Consider the following 17030-nt stretch of genomic DNA (forward strand, 5'->3'; position numbering starts at 1 on the left):
ATTTTCTTTACATTGTCTTTTAATCATTTTATTTTAGTCTCGAGAGACAACTGCTGTGAGTTATTATTTTATATAATAACGATTTCATTAAAAAAAAAAAACAAAGAGAAAATTAAAGATAAATTTTTACGTGTATGTAAATTAAGAACTATGAAATACAGTTTTTGTTAACAAATATTTATTCATTATTTCAATAGATAGTCTATTTTTATTCTTTTTTTCTTTCATTTATTTATTAATTCTACATTTATTTATTTTTTATTTGGTTTATATTAATTTTTTTTTTACATAGGAATGACACTGTATTTGGGTAAGTTTACATTTAGGGTTGAAAATAAGATAGATATAATGGGAATATTATTGTCACGAATATATATATATATATATATATATATATATATATATATATATATATATATATATATATATATATATATGTTAATGAATTAGATAACAATTTCTCTATCTTAATGATGAGGTTTGTGTACAATACATTTCAGATCTCTTGAGGGAAATACAAGCACGGCCTCGGCCAGCACCTCCACCGCGGCGATGGAGCAAGAGGAGCCCGAGGAGCCCGAGAAATAATTGGAAAAGTAAGTCTATGTTGATGATTGAAAATAAAATGAATGCACTGAAATAAAATTAACAAATGAATATTTTGAATGTAATTTAAAAAAAATTAAATGGAAAAAAAAATTGTCATGAATTTAATAGTATTCTCTTTGATTAAATTTCTTAGATAAAATTAACAAACCAAAAAATTAAATATAACTTAAAAAAAAAAAATAATGTATTTTTTTTGTCATGACTTTAACAGTGTTTTGTTTGAATAAATTTCTTAACTTAAATAAACAAACAAATATTTCAAATACATAAATGAAAAAAAAAACAAATAAATAAAATGTATTCTTTTTCCTTTGAATTTAGCAATTTTTTGTTCGATTTAATTTCAGATTAACAGAGGTCCCCTTCCCCCAAGACAGGAGGAGGAAATGGACATGTTTTAAAATTAATAAATATTTTTTAAAAGTGTTTGCATTGTTAGTTGTGTATATTGCAATTGAATTGCTTGAAAGAAAAAAAAACTGGTATCTATAGTTCCAGAACTCTGGAGACTGAGCAATGTATTGATTAATTAAAAAAAATTCTGCTTTGAGGTGATGACTCATATTTCCAAGCACATTGGAAAAAAAAGTTTTCAATATATTCAAGAAAGTAACATTAAAGTTTGCGTTTAGGAAAAAAGAGGCATTTTTTTATATAACTATCTCTTGACCGAAAATGTACAGAAGACAATGTGTACAAATACCGTTAATCATTGTGTCCGGTATTTCCGATGACGCCCTTGGGTACTTTTGATTTTTTTCTCATCAAATATAATGATTGATTTATCTCGTTGTTTCCACAAACAATACCTCTATCAAATATTTACAACTTTATTTTTTTTTTAAACTTGTTTTTATTTAAACAAACATTTATTGAGTTTTTAAATTATTAGTAAAAGACTGGGGGGGGGGGATTTTTCCATTGGCGTCTTCGGGTATTCCAGATCCCCTATTGTTATTCATAAACGATATTCTATGTAATTGCCTCAATAATTTCTTGAGTGAATTTGTGACGTGGAAAAATACAATGACGATGTTTAATACACATGAGTAGATTATGTATGGTTTTGGAAAAGAAATGTAGAGCCAATGTTTTTTTACACATGATTGCCTTTCACCAATCATTATTGAAAAATCAAGAATAATGAGTTTAAAAAATCACTGTGTTACCGGTACCTGTCATATCGAGCTTAAACTTTGACTAGTAAAGACGTTATTACCGTAGAAAATTCAAAATGTTTCAATGTGGATATTGTCACTTGATTTTCTCGGATTATCAAACCATATATCATCATGAAAAAACTCATGAGAAGGAATACTTACAACAAAGGTAGGAACGTATATAATATATATTTTTTTAAATTTAGTAATGAAACAGACACGCAAATTAAATATGTATAGGTATTGTTAGATCAATTTAAATGAAATAATTGCCCCCCCCCCCCCCTTTCCTCTGGTAAATTCACTGGTTAAAGGGAGACAATCGAACTTCGGAAACAAAACATAGGCCGTATTTTCTTTCCTTTGAAATGATCAGTTATATCGCCAAATAAATAAATATTTAATGAAAAATATTAAATAGGATTACGAAACAGTTTGAATTTAAAACTACATATACCGTATTAATTATTAAGAGAGAGAGAGAGAGAGCGAGAGCAATTAAAGAAATGTACTGGTCAACGGGAGATAATGCGTAGGATTCGATACACATGACGATTAGACACTTTGTCTTTCCTTCTCTTTGTAATAATTCATCATATCTCAATAAATAAATGAATATATAAAATGATGAATGAAAACGTTTAGTCTATTTAAGATCATGACACAGGTCGATACGCATTTGTACTGTTCAAGATCTTTACAAACAGCATTACTGTTTACCTGAGAGAGTATGAGAGAGAGATTGAGAAAGAGAGAGAGAGAGAGAGATTAAGAGATTTGATATTGAACAGTTTAAGGAATGTACTGGTCAACGAGAGGTAATGCGTAGGATTCGATACACATGACGATTAGACACATTGTCTTTCCTTTTCTTTGTACTAATTCAAAATATAACAATAAACAAATAAATATATAAAAATGTGTAGTGTCCCGAAACTATTCTTTCCGGATTTGTTGGTTTTCACTTTACATCTATTGACTGTATTCCGGATGTGATCGATGACATCAGTGCCAACCTCGTGGGTTCCAGAACTCTGCTTATTTTATCGTCTTTAAAGCCACCTATGTAGTAAGTCTTGTGTCTTCTCATTATTACGATGTGTGGCCAATGCATAACACTCGTTTTCTAGTCATATATGATTTTTTAACTGTCATATTGAGGCGATGAGAATTTGGCGCGGTTTTGCCTGTCTTTGTTTTGGTCGTTCATTTTGTTTGCAGCAATTGATTGATTATTGCATCTGCAAACATGCTAGGGATACACTATTTTAATGTCTGTTTATTTACTCATGGAAATGATTTCGATGGAATAAGCTGTTCTTTGAGATGTGTTAAAATTTAAAACCATGGAAACCCACTCTTGTCATATTGTTTTTGTGTCTGTCTCATATTGAGATTGACTGCATTATCATTTCTTTAAAAGAATCGGTAACACTGTGTTGCACTACAACGCGAGTTCTTTATGAAATAAAATCTAGAGCAGTGCATGTTGAACTGTAACGACTTTAGGACTTTTAAAATGAACTAGAGTAGTGCGTTTTGCATTGTAACGAGTAGGACTTTCCAAAAAAAAAAATGAAAAAAAAAAAGCAGTGGTTTTTGCACTGTAACAAGAGGGCTTTCCAAATAAACTAGAGTAGTGCTTTATGTAAATTTATGTAAACCTACACAGTTTTGGAAGAAAAATTAAATGATCACTAAAGTTTTTGTGATGAAATAAAATCACAGAAACTCTACACACTTATACTTAAAAAAATTACAACTTGACATTCTACATGTAAATAAACCTGTATAATTGGGCAAGCATTTTCATCAAATGGCATCAATTTACACAAAAACTTCTGTCAGAAAATATTTTGCTTTGTTAAGCAATATGTTTTAATATACAAAAATGTCCTTGTGTGACATCAAAAAATTTCAACATTTAAAGCAAAATAAATATTTGAATGATCATTAAAATTTCTGTAGTATAAGATAATTACCGGTAATGTACAAGTTGTAAAATGCAAAATAATTACTAAAAATGATACAACTTTCTGTGCATACAATGCTTGAAATAAAGAATAAGATAATTACATTCAGAATTTTCTTCTTATTTAGAATAACTTAGTTACTAATTGATTTAATAGTCGTCTATATAAATGCAATAATAATACAAAGTATACATTGCATATATCATTTTATTCAAGGATACAAATAATGTAAAAAAAACTTAGGTTAAAAAGAATAGTAATACATATTGTTATACTTTCAAGTTAAATACTGAAATCTGATTGGTTTAGACGCAGTTCCTAATCCGTTTTATTACCCTCAGCGTTAGCAACGCACTTAGCAACGGGTGACATTACAAATTGTTACATGCGCGAAAATTATGCGCGTACGGTTAGCTGTAGAGTTCACGTTATTCCTAAATAAAAGCAGTAAAATTTTATTAAAAATAAGACATTCAGTATAACAAAATTAATAGTGCCTGTTTGAGAGGATAACAATTGAAATTGACACCCCTCGAAAACCATTGTCAACCTCCGCTTTGCGTCGAATGACAATGCTTTTCTTGGGATGTCAATTTCAACTGTTACCCTCCGAAATAGGCACTATTTATATAATATGTTTGAAGAAAAAAAATAACACTAACTACTCACCTTGATTGATGTTTTCGATGTAGTGGAAACTGATGTTTCCTCATTAAAGGATGTTACTACAACATCAGTAAAGCAGAGGTATTTGTCAAGTCCCTCCAAAGGGAGACTTTGACAGTGTCTGTGTCATCCTTTTTTGTTCTTGATTTTACCTTGACATCGTTGCCCTTCACTTTAACTGTTTTTGTGATGTTCTCCTGTAAATAGCATAAACCTGTAATTCCATTTCACATAAAAAAAGATATGAACGTTAAAATTTATTACATTATTCTACTTGTCAAACAGAATGATAATTTTACTAATTTATATAACTGATATATTTATTAAATAAAATAAATTCATACTTACAGATATAACTGTTCCCTTCACTGACACAAGGGACTTAATCGGGGACCCTTTGACCTGTTTTATGGTCAACGTTTCAACAAGTGGGGGGGGGGGGGGGGGGGGTTGGCACTCAATCCCCCCTGTCTTTGAATTTCAGTAGGAACATCAACATCAAAGGTCTTCATGACCTTGGTATTTTTGGGGATGATTATCCCTTCTGTAGGCTCAGTTTTATGTATGTAGTTCATCACTATCACTGATGTGCCTTCAGCAAGGTTTGCTTTCTTGCTGACGTCATACAGAGTTGCCTTCATGGCCATGCTGTGGTCTGCAATTCCAATGACACAGTATTCTTTTTTCTCTCCACTCTCTACTTGATATCGAGCAGTACTGCTTACTCCACAAACTTTTACCTTTAATGGCTGAGAGTATGGTTTGTTCCCTTTGCTAGCCTTTACCTTGGCCAAAGTCAGCATCTGTAACAATGAAAAGTACAATCTGAGAATTGAATAGCAGATGTTTATATTCTTTTGAATTTTTGATATATATATCTTTATGGGGGTTTTCCGCAATTGATTTTTACCTTCGAAAAGAAATAAACAAAGGCTTATGGTCTGAATAATATGATTATTGGGTACCCCAAGTCAGTATTTTGTCATGCAGTACATTTGTATACATATAGTCTGTGGTGCTACTTGTTTTCAAATATTGAAGATTAAACTTATCAATCATGTATTTAACAAGATAATCTTCAGCTAAATTGTCCAAATTGAAATCACCAGCTAAAACTATTGAATTGGCATTACTTGTGTGCGTGGTTAATATACAACTGATTATTCTTCTCACAGTTTCTTTATTTGTCTTTGGAGGGATGTACAAAAATATAATAGTAATAATATGTTCTCCGACTTCATAATCAACTGACAACACTTGAACTTTTTCAAATAGATTTTTCTTCAAATTTGCCACTTGGCATGTGATTGTGTTTTTTACATACACTGCCAAACCATAAACTGGCCTCCCAATACCCTCAGTTTTAAAATCACTTACATGCAATGTAAATCATTGTAAAAAAACAGATTCATGATCATCACTTGCCATCAAATGAGATTCTGATACAAAAATAATGTCAGAAGCAAGAACTGAGACATCTTTCTCAAGTCATGAATGTGACGATGAAGAGACCGAATATTGAAAAAGGAGACAATTGAAGCAGTTGAATGATCATTAAGCAAATTTTCGACACAGAACTGAAGTTTACATTGTTCTCTAAGCCTTCTCATCTCATTTATGACAGCAGTTGAGACAGCAATTTTTTTTTCATTTAAGTGCAAAATTTGCAAATTTTCCAAACAAGTAACACGGCTCAATCCAACATAGTGCATATGATCATTATTTCTCGAGCCAAAATGCACACCTGCATTAGTCAGGGTAGATCCCTGTGATTTATGAATAGTTTTAGCAGCACTTAGCTGGAGAGGAAATTGTTTCCGTTTAACCTGGTAAGTTCCATTGATATGAACCTTAAACATTCTTGTAATTTCTAGTATTGGGGTCCATGATCTACATATGCCTGATTTGTATAATCTTGCTAATTTTGTTTGTAATGTTTTTCCTATGCTGGAATCTGTAAATTTGACCCAAATAATGCTGCATCTATTTGATCCCTCTACTCTGTAGTCAAAATGTTTCACAATGCAATGCACATCAACATTGTTTGAAATTTCAGCTGTGACATCAACAACCAGTCTTAGCTCTGAGAATAATCCCATAGTTTTTTATCTATCATCTGGAATACGTTGCAACACTTTGGATTGGATATTTGTATTGGAAGTGCCAATCACCCAATCAAGTGCTTTTATGCTTGTCTCTTTCTGCTTCGTTATATACCACTGTGTTGTACATTTGTACTTCTTTTCTTGTTGTAAACATATGGGGAAAGCTTGACATTTGGTTATTTTCTTCCTTAACATGTTGTTTCAAAATGTTGATATCATCTACAGTATGATGTCCTTCCCTGAGTCTATTTAACAATTCTGCAAAATCCTCTTTCTGTCTCATGATTATGGTAAGTTCATACATTTTGAAATTGTCTTTCCACAAATTTATTCCAAGAGGTCCATAATCTCTTAAATTTTGACAGAAAATCCAGCTATCATAAACTGGCTTCAGTTGGAATAAATCCCCTACAGTTATTACACTTATGCCACCAAAGAGTGAAGTGCATCCTCTTATCTCTTGAAGTCTTAAGTTAACAAAATTGAACATGTTTTGACCCACCATAGATATTTCATCGATGACAAGTACCTTGAGATGCATATACTTTGTTCGCAGTGTATTGAGTTGCTGCATATCCAGTGGTTTGTAAGAAAATCCTTGTCCAGCAGGAATACAGAATGCTGAATGAACTGTAGCACCATTTATATTATGTGCAGCTTTTCCGGTTGGTGCACAAAGCAGAACATGAAGGTTATCTGGATTTTGACTTACCTGATGCGAGTAGTATTTCAACAATGCCTGATACAAAGCTCGAGTGACAACACTTTTCCCAACACCTACACCTCCTGTCAAGAACACATACATGGGGTCAGTTTTAGTTTTATGCCAGTGCAAAACATGGTTGAAAAATTCTTTTTGTTGTACATTCAAATTTCTCACCATATCTCTGTATGAATTATCATCTAATTCTCCAAGCTGTGAGATATCTTCATCTAGTTGTTTACGTGCAATACCCAATTCTAATCCAATGTCGTACTCTGGAGCATGTTTTCCAGGATCAAAACAGCCATATGCCTCCGACATTGTTGGTCCTTCTTCTCTATCCATCTGTTCCTGATGTTCACAACCAGGTGCAAAATACTCTGAGCAAGTGTTATCATCCATATATTGAGAAATTGCCTCTACATCATCAAGGTTTACTCCTTTTTTTCATACTCCTCCTGTTTTTTTTCTCAATCTGACCTTTTGCAGATTTAAAACTTTCGTCAAATGAATTAAATGATTTGAGGAGGTCTATATCTTCTTTGCGTAATGTGTAAAAAGCATAAGTAGTTCACGAAAATATTTTTCAGGATCAGTTTCTTTATCAAAATGAACCCATCTAAGAACATACGGTTTTTTTCCTTTTCACTATCTCTACACCATTTCTGAAAATATAACTTTGTGAAAGTTCTTCCACTAACAAATTACTTTCTTGATCTTCTGACATATCATTGTCGTCATTTTCTGGCAAACATTCTTCGGATGTAGACTTTTTATTCTTTTGTGGTTTGTATTTTACATAGAACTGAGAAACAAAGTCTGCTAGGCACAATCCCTCTAATGCTTTTGGTCTTTGCTGGTATAATGTTACAATGTTGCCAGACTCGATGTCAGTGCTATCTTTTTGTAACTCTTCTAAGACATGTCTTGGTTTTATTAATACAACACGCTCCTCTGGTGGTGAAGTGTTTACAAAAGTTATGCCCCTTGAAGAGTGGCGCAAGGGCATTTGAAGCACAATATATACAGCTTCCTGAGCACCAACTTCTACATGCGATAAAAACTTGTTTCCTATTCGACGAACTTGCCGGCGTATATCTGAGTTACTTGTTCTTGCCTCTTCACAAGCATGACGAAGTAAGTTGGACATACCTCTTTGTCCTTTTGAAATATAAGAAACAATATAAACTGCACATGCATAAGGATCTAATATAAACTGGATATCCATGTTTGCTTGCCAGCATTTTAATAATATTGGGTTGTATGCATTTATTCTCACTTCATTAGGACTTCTCTTCAAAAACACTCTGTTTTGTTTCAATGATGATCGAATGGCTTGAATGTAGGTTTCCAGATCCAGATTCAGATTTGACAGGAATTCTTGGAAGCTTAATTCACTTCCTTTAAACGCTTGTGAATTTAGATATGCACAAATCTCTTGGAAGGTTAGTACCGCTGATGCAATATTTCCATCTTCCTCATTCAAAGGGGAGAGAATCATTGTGAAAGGCATTGGAGGAATAGGAATATTGAACCTGCATATTGGTTTGTTTTTCTTCATACATGTTCTTGCATGTCTGTGCGTTTGATAATTCACAAGAGAAGGATCAGCCCCATCTTTATTGCAAGAAACATATTTGTTTATGAATTCTGCTACTTCTTGATATTAATGTGACAGTATATTTGGAGCATCTTTAATCCACAGCAGCATATGCACATGAGGAGAGCCTCTCTGCTGAAATTCGATTCGGTAAAAAGAATCTTTAATCTGACCAACTGGATGCGTATCATTACCTAAAACTTCAGTGAAAAATTTACTAAATCTGAAGTCAAAATATCTTGCACAGGTAACTGGATCTGCTTTGATCAGTTTGCTTTTATGCTCCCAGCTCATGTTTAAAATTTCGTCATCAGAGTAAGAAACATTTTCAATGAGTTCACCCAAACACTTCAACAGTGGAATCCATTTTGTTTCAGCTGCTGAAAAAGAGCAGAACCAAGTTGGCAGACCTAATTGTTTTATCATGGCAAATATATCTTTTTTTGCTTTTTCCCAGTATGGTGGTGAACCACGTAAATTGCGTAGTACCTGAAATCCTTCATTCAAACGCACAATCGAATCAGCAGTGTGTGAATCAAGTACTTGTGCTGCTGTGTACTTTTTTGCAATTCAACTTGCACTTTCTTATTGCCAACATGACTTTGTCTTGTATTTGTTTAATTTGAAGTTTTTTCAACTTGTAAAATAAATTTGGAATGCATGTAGCACAATGTTTATCAATATTTCTCAGTTCCCATTTACAAATTGTGCTGTAATGCAATGGTACAGTAAGTCTCAAAGAATTGTCAGGTCTTGCTTGACCACAGTATATAGCAGGAAAAGCAAGAAACTCAGAGTATTTATCCTGGACAATGCTCAGAGGAATGTTATTTTCTCCTGGAGCAACACTCAAAATCTGGTTAAATTCACGAAAATCAACACTTTGAAGCATAGTATCTGTATTGCCAGTTGCTCTGTCTTCAATATTAGTTTCCTCAGCCCATGTTTCAACAATGTTTTTTCCTCTGAAAAATTGATGTTCTCTTCTGGATGCTGATCATCATTTTCTTGATCAAAAGCTTCAAAATACCACTCTTGATTCAATTCAATCCCCTCATTTTTAGGCGGAAGCGCCTATTGCAATTGCTTTCATGACCTTATACGTCATAGGTCAAATTCCTGCCCTTTTTCATGGTAAACTATCGGATGTTATTTAAACTAAGGGCACACAACTCTATACCCCCCCCCCCCCCCCCCCCACTGTTCGATCCCCGTTTAAACATCGTTTCTGATAATAGAACTGTGGTATGTCTCTAAATTTTTACTTCATCGTATTTAATTATCCATTGAAAATGCCTATAGCAAAGATAACAAGTGGTAGATTTACGTTTTTGATAGTACAGGAACGAACGATAACTCTTGCGATGGTATGCGACATAAACGAAGGATAAGCACGGAGTCTGATGCCTGTAGATGAAATTCCGAGGGAAAAAATAGTTCAATTTGAAATTGCGTGTTTATGAGTACAGAACGAAAAATTGATAAGGAATCAGGTAATGAATGCTTTTTTAAAAAAAACAAGGGTGTGTATAAATCTATTTAAAAAAGATTATTTGAATGATACAATGCCTATAAATTATTTATAAACATACCAACGTTTCGCGTAGTAATCTCAGACAATACTGCATTACGTTATGCAGTGTAAAAGTTTTGTCAACAAACCCACGTTGAGAACAACTGGTGACTGTCCATCTTCGACATACGTAAGGTAAGTTAGGTAATTAATGTGTTATTGCTCATTGTATAAACGTTTGCCTCATCATTTTAGATTTTCATGTTACAAAAATATTGATCGAGGAGCTGGTACATTCTTAATCCGAAATTCCTCTGACTCTAATTCCCGCTTATATAATGTGACGTGCGGAGGAGACATGTCACAATTTAAAAGCGGGGGTTAGAATCAGAGAAATCTCAGATAACTACATAAATTTTATGAAAGAATTTATTTTGTTTGTGTTAGGCATTCATCGATAATTCTGAAATGACGGTCTTTTGTTATGAATACTGTACAAGGCGAGGCCTACAGGGTATCTTTAAAGATTAAAATTTAGCACAATGAAATCGCATATAAAGGAAGATAACATTTCCTTTTTTTAAACCTTTAATATTTTGTGACATCTTTGCAGATCTATATGTTCATATGGTGATTTTATAATTTGTTACGAACTGCACTGTATGATATAGGGTTTATTCATTTTGCTTACAAATAAATGACTCATGAATAATGCAAATGAATTTTCTCTAAAATATCTCAAATATAGCTTTTAAGTATCATACAAGATACAATTCATTGGTTGATATAATACTGATATTAATACATAATATGAATATTCCAGATAGGCTATTGATTGCAAATTATTTAATTGAACATTTAAAAAAAATTAATATGATTTATCCTATTACCTACTGTATTTACTTGTATCTCAGAATTACCTTATCATTACTCTATAATGAAAGTGACTGAAATTTCCTATGGAAATTTCTCTACATCATAATTTATATGATAATTTTGATGACTGCATCTTTTGTTTTTAAATTTTAAAATTTCCAATTCATGAGAACTTGGACTATATACCAGTATATCTTTGATCTACCATGTTCATGATTAATTGCAATTCCAAAAAGACTCAATTATATACCTGACAATGATTATAGATAATAACCTAACATATATCTTTTTGTTCTATATGTATATGTTCTTTCAGATGAATGTCAAGAAACTGATTAACATTAACTGACAAGAGGAGACAATGAGAGCTCAACATCATTCTTCATCTCTGGTGAAGGGGAGAGTTGCTAAATTTGGGTGCACAGCTAAATTCAAGCAAAACAAAGAAAAAGACGGATGCTATAAAAATGCGGCGTTGGCTTCCCAGTTCAGCACTTTTAAAGAGGGACAAACATTGCACGTTTGCAACTTCTAAATGGAAGCAGGGCATCTGAAATATGCTGGAATCCTCATCTTAGTGGCCTTAACGCCATTTTCAAGGTTAGTACATACAACTAAATTTAAATACGATATTTCCCGTGGTTTTCTTGTTTAAGTATGAACTAATTATACCCATGCTTGGAAGGAGATGGGGTATATTGTTTTACCCTTGAGTGTCTGTTTGTCTATAACACAAATTTTGTCAAAGATATCTCAGCAACAATCGCAGATGCTTAAAATTTTAACTCAGTCTTTGTTTAGGTAGGCCATTCGGTAAGATTGATTTTTCAAAATATTTGATGTCAACTTCCCATTACATGTAATGTTAACTATGCTTTTTTGTATACTTATCAGAGCAGGGGTATCACTAGTGAGCATTGACTCACAGATATCTTGTTGTCATATCTTTAATAATATAGTAAATATTCTTGTACTAAATGCAATTAAAAACTGAAGAATTTTGGAGAAACAAAATTAAACTTTCATTTACAGTTCAATCACTATATTTTCCATTTGTTGTATGTAATATACCAAAATAACCTTACAACTATTGATAATTCATTTTGTGTGATCTTCTTATATATCTCATCCTTTATTTGCAAAATACATGTATACTTTTGAAAATAAATTATTTAAGGTAAAACACATATAAATTCAAAATATTTTATAGATTAATTTTTTTTTTTAAATCCATGTTTTCTTTATTGGAGGTCAAGTATATTGTAATGAAATATTGCTTGATAACATATCCATTATTCATTTTTCATCAACACATTTTAGAATATCCTGCTGAAAAAGACAGTTTTCATTGGTATAATGGATGCAAGACAACACTAGTGAATTGAAATTGTTGTTACCACAAATGGCACACTCCATGATAACACGCTTTCCAAAAACACCATTACGGCATGCAGCCATAAAGGGATTCTTTGAAAGTCTATGTTCTGTAATGGTGGAAGATTCCATTAGTATTAAAATAAAAACTTAAAAGTTAAAAGTTCAAATGTCTTCAATACTAGAGACCTGTGATTTGACAGTACAACATGGAGCAATTGTAAAGGACACATAATTTGTACATTATTGAATATCAATATATAGTTATCCATAAATTACTGGGCTTTTACATTGTATTGTAATTCTCAACATTTGCATATATATGTTTGATCTTTGTAAAATATGTTTGGTATACAGTACAGTAAGTAAATACATTCTTTCTAAGTTTTAAACATTTGTCAACAAAATATATGAAATGCAATCTGAGGATCAATTAGAGGTCTGCAATTCTCCACATATAAAATGACTTTGAAATCATCCTGTTACTGTTAAACTTGAGAATATATTAAGAAAACATCAAAATCTCTTTATTGAATACCTTTTTTACAACACATTGTCCAGATATTTTGTGTATTATTCTATGAAGCTGATTTCTCAATGGCTATTGCTTCTCAGGTAAGCAAAGTGACACACATACTACTTGATTTTGTAAAATACTGTAATCAAGTGATGTACAAATGTAACTTCTGCATTTTTGTGAAACATTATTGTAAAGAATAAAATACTACAGTTTCAGAAGTTCAGTTTACTAAATTCTAATTCTATAATATTCTTTCATCATTTTGATATCAAAATGAACATTTTTAATAAATCGGCATAATAAATGAAAATGTATTCCTGTAATTTCAGCTTGCATATAAGTATCAATTGTTATACGAATGTATTTCACAAAACAAATGTTTTGATATTTAAATTGCTCTTCTCATTGAATCTTTATTCAAGGCATGATCCAGACTAATCTGGTGCAGTAACAGAGTATTTCCACATTTACTACATGTATATACCTTAATTGACATATTAGAATAGTGTTTTATATTATCAAACTAATTCTTAAAAAGAAAATAGTTATAATAACACTATGACATTGACAACTTGCAATCATGCTTCCGCCTATCAGTACTTTCAGTACTTTGATTAAATAAAGGACTATTCTGTATCAACCACTTTGTTGCTTCAATAACTTTGCTCGGGCGAATTCTTTCAAATGCAACACAATGTTTAAAGCTTAAACAACGTTTGAATTTGAGAGGTATAGTTTCATTTTCAGTTAAAACTCTTGGAAGTTTTTTCACAGTTGATGTCACACACAGGGCGAAAAACCATCTTTAAGCAAGTCCTTAAAGGTGGCTTAAAGGTGACTTAAAGGAGCTTAAAGGCTATACAACCTTTAAGCCGCCTTTAAGTCACCTTTAAGCAAGTGCTTATAGGTCCTTAATGTCCAAACTTCTTTAAGCTACCTTTAAGCCACCTTTAAGCATCTTTAAGTGGCATTTGCGCTCTCTTTACACTGCCTTCACACTGTCTTTAAGTGGCCTTTAAGTCAATATTGATCAAGCGGAACAATAAAAACATATATTAAATGCAATAAAAATAAAATCTCTCTCTCTCTCTCTCTCTCTCTCAGTTCATCTGGTTATTAAACAAAATAAAGATAATGAACCAAAAATGCATGATTTAATTTGTTAATCGGTTTTAGGTTTGTATTTGTTTTTCAATTTTCATTATTTCTAACTCTAAATCTGCTAGATACATGTTAAAGATGAAAAGACTCTCAACTGCCTTTGTTATATCGGGCAGGATATTACTGCTTTGTTTGTTTAGACATAGTTTTGTTCGTTTGTGTATATCTAATTAGAGTCTATTGTTTGTCCAACTTAAGAAAACCCCTGGAACTAACACAGAATATACAAGATATACACAACAGTTGTGTCGTGTGCCCAGGTGCATGTTCGTGTATATCTAATTAAAGTCTATTGTTTGTCCAACTTAAGAAAACCCCTGGAACTAACACAGAATATACAAGATATACACAACAGGTGTGTCGTGTGCCCAGGTGCACGTCAGGGTTTCTAAAGGCGTTGAATCTTAGTATGTACGAGTATACGATAAGTCTAGTGAATAAAAGTTAATTTACATTTGTAATTCATTTTCAAAGTATTATTTCCTAGCTCTGGGTTTCAAATATGTTACGTCTACAAATTAACGATACATGTATGTAAGAGTAAAATATTGAGGCTAATTAATTAATGTACCGGTGATCATAAATAGGGGTTGATTATTCAAATATATGTATAAGGGTAAATATATCAAATATACCCGGCCTGGCACATCATACAATTGTATGTACAAGTCATTTGCAATTGCCACATGCAGTAAATACGTCACCGGTAATTGGTAATTTTGTTTGTTATAGAATTGATAGTTTAAAAATCATGTACATACAATTACATGTAAATATTTAAACATATTGGAACGGCGCCGTGATCATGAAAACTGGGAAATTGCGGGAAATTGAACAAATACCCTAATAGTATCAATGCATTTAATAAAAGAAATGATTTCATTTTCTTTCTTACATTTTTATAGCTATAAATTAGATGAATTACGTATATCTACTCGGTTTAAATTTATTAACTAAGAAAGCCTACTATAGTGAACCTAACGGTTTCCATTTAGGTATAATATATTTTTGTTCACTGAAGACCAAGTTCCGTATTTCATTCTAAATACATGCATGCATGTAATTTATAAATTAGATATAATTGATTGTTACAAACTGAATGGTTTGTCAAAATCTTTTCAAGTAAACACATTCAATACAGTGATTCAATATCCACTGATATATAGGATATAAAAACACTCATAAATATGTAAGTTGCCGTGGCGCAGAGGATGTGTGGTGATGCTGGTAAACTAAGGGTCCCGGGTTCCATTCTCACCGCGGCCGGTTTTTTTGGGTTTTTTTTTCATTTTTCTTTCTAGAACAAAAACCGTTTTAATACCTTTTCTTTCATAAAGTTAATATATTTTGTTGGAAATTAAGCACAATATTGAATCAAATTTTTTTTAATGGCTTAAAGGTAGCTTAAAGGTGGCTTAAAGAAGTTTGGACATTAAGGACCTATAAGTTGTCCTTAAAGGTGGCTTAAAGGTGGCTTAAAGATAGTCTTTAAGCTGCCTTTAAGCCATCTTTACGCTTTCTTTAAGCCACCTTTAAGCTATACATATAGCTTAAAGGTAGCTTAAAGGTGGCTTAAAGATCGTCTTTAAGCTACCTTTAAACACCTTTAAGCTATCTTTAAGGAGGACTTAAAGATGGTCATTCATCCTGTGACATCTGCTGGAACATTCACAACATTACCTGTTATACTTAGCTGTCCACCTCTGGGTTTTTCATGTAGTTGCATGAATGGAATTCGGGGGGCAACAAGACGCTCCTCTAAGGGTGATAAATCAAGTTCAGGAGGCTTCTCGGGAAACTGTAAGCCATTCATTGATGAACATGGTGTAATTTTGTTTCCTTTAAGATACTTGAAGCAGGTGTTGCAAACTATGTCACTTATATGCAATCCATTTGGTAAATCAGTGGGATGAAGATATGGAAATTGGCAGACTCTACGTGCATGTCTATACAGTTTATCACCCTCATTTAGCAAATAATCTAGATCACTTGAACTCCAGTTTTCAATGAAAGTTTCTGCAAAATCTTTGTACAAAATACTAACAAGTGCATTAGCAACACATTGTCTACCCCTACTCAATTCTGAAAAGCAGTTTGACCCTTGAAGTATATTTGCAACTATACACTTCTCAGATGGTGTTGTATTGTTGTGAAGATCAACACCATTAATGCCAAGTTCATTCAACCTACCACATTTTACTGTATCAACTTCACTGATCAAACTGTCAATATGTGCTGGTCTTTTTCTGCCATTTCTCAAGTTATACTTCTTATCAAAACCTTCCATTTTGACATTAACTATAAAATCATTTTTACAAAATTATAGACAGAAGTTTGTTTTATATACATACCATTTTATAGTTATTATAGTTATTCTACATTTGATTCTATTAAATCTATTGTCGCTGTAAAATAACCTGGCTCTTTAGCAAAAATTCAAACAATCAATGAAAACACTCTTGTTTAAAAGGAAACATATTTGACACTCTGTTTACAATTAATTGATTTCAACGGGAGTGTATCCTTGCTATGTGAAATGTGTCAGAAGATTTTTCTTGAAACTATATTCTTGTGCGGATTGATATAAATTTATACAAAATTAAACATGATTTATTCTTGATTAAAATTAATTAAAAACATTTTTTTTACCTCTGACAAACAAAATCATTTTTCCATTTTTCATATATTCGTATTTTGATAATTGATATATAGGAGTGAACATCAATTAGAAAATGTGATTTAACCCAGTGATGGGAAACCCCTTTCCAGT

At 32.2% G+C, this 17030-nt stretch overlaps 2 long non-coding RNA genes and 1 pseudogene across 2 annotated transcripts; 2 read left to right on the forward strand and 1 right to left on the reverse strand.

The window, feature by feature from the left end:
* The first annotated feature begins 45 nt into the window (after nucleotides 1-45).
* On the forward strand, nucleotides 46-1238 carry LOC128169489 (uncharacterized). Its single transcript, XR_008241547.1, has 3 exons — nucleotides 46-55; nucleotides 501-596; nucleotides 957-1238. It is a non-coding gene; the product is annotated as an uncharacterized LOC128169489 (long non-coding RNA).
* A 2932-nt stretch (nucleotides 1239-4170) lies between these two features.
* Nucleotides 4171-5684, reverse strand: LOC128169497 (uncharacterized; annotated as a pseudogene).
* A 4344-nt stretch (nucleotides 5685-10028) lies between these two features.
* On the forward strand, nucleotides 10029-13704 carry LOC128169493 (uncharacterized). The gene is made up of 3 exons (XR_008241548.1): nucleotides 10029-10524; nucleotides 11522-11805; nucleotides 12526-13704. It is a non-coding gene; the product is annotated as an uncharacterized LOC128169493 (long non-coding RNA).
* The last annotated feature ends 3326 nt before the right edge of the window (nucleotides 13705-17030 follow it).

Source organism: Crassostrea angulata, unplaced genomic scaffold (assembly GCF_025612915.1).
Source record: "Crassostrea angulata isolate pt1a10 unplaced genomic scaffold, ASM2561291v2 HiC_scaffold_141, whole genome shotgun sequence".
NCBI classification, from domain to species: Eukaryota; Metazoa; Mollusca; class Bivalvia; order Ostreida; family Ostreidae; genus Magallana; species Magallana angulata.